This window comes from Gavialis gangeticus, unplaced genomic scaffold, assembly GCF_001723915.1.
Source record: "Gavialis gangeticus isolate Ggan-Ray unplaced genomic scaffold, GavGan_comp1, whole genome shotgun sequence".
NCBI classification, from domain to species: Eukaryota; Metazoa; Chordata; order Crocodylia; family Gavialidae; genus Gavialis; species Gavialis gangeticus.
Window position 1 is genome coordinate 14,967,462 of NW_017729000.1, and position 295 is coordinate 14,967,756.

Here is a 295-nt window from a genome sequence, read left to right on the forward strand (position 1 = left end):
AGAAGTGGAGTTTTGGTATCTCCCTAAAGAAGTTGATATTGGTTTGATCTCAGGCAGCAGTTTTCAACCTTTTTGACTCAAGGCACACTTGGGGGAGGTTAGGGCGAAGTTGGATCAAGTTAAAAATGGCCACTTGATCTAAGGTAAGTCAAGATAGGGAAGCTAGGTGGGGTCTGCAGAAGGGATCGGGAGGGCAGGCAGGGAGCTGGAGGGGTCGGGGGGTGGGGCTTGGGAGGATGGGGGCTCTCTCCCCCACCCCCTGGGACCATGGGCTATTTTTAACACCCTGCCCCCA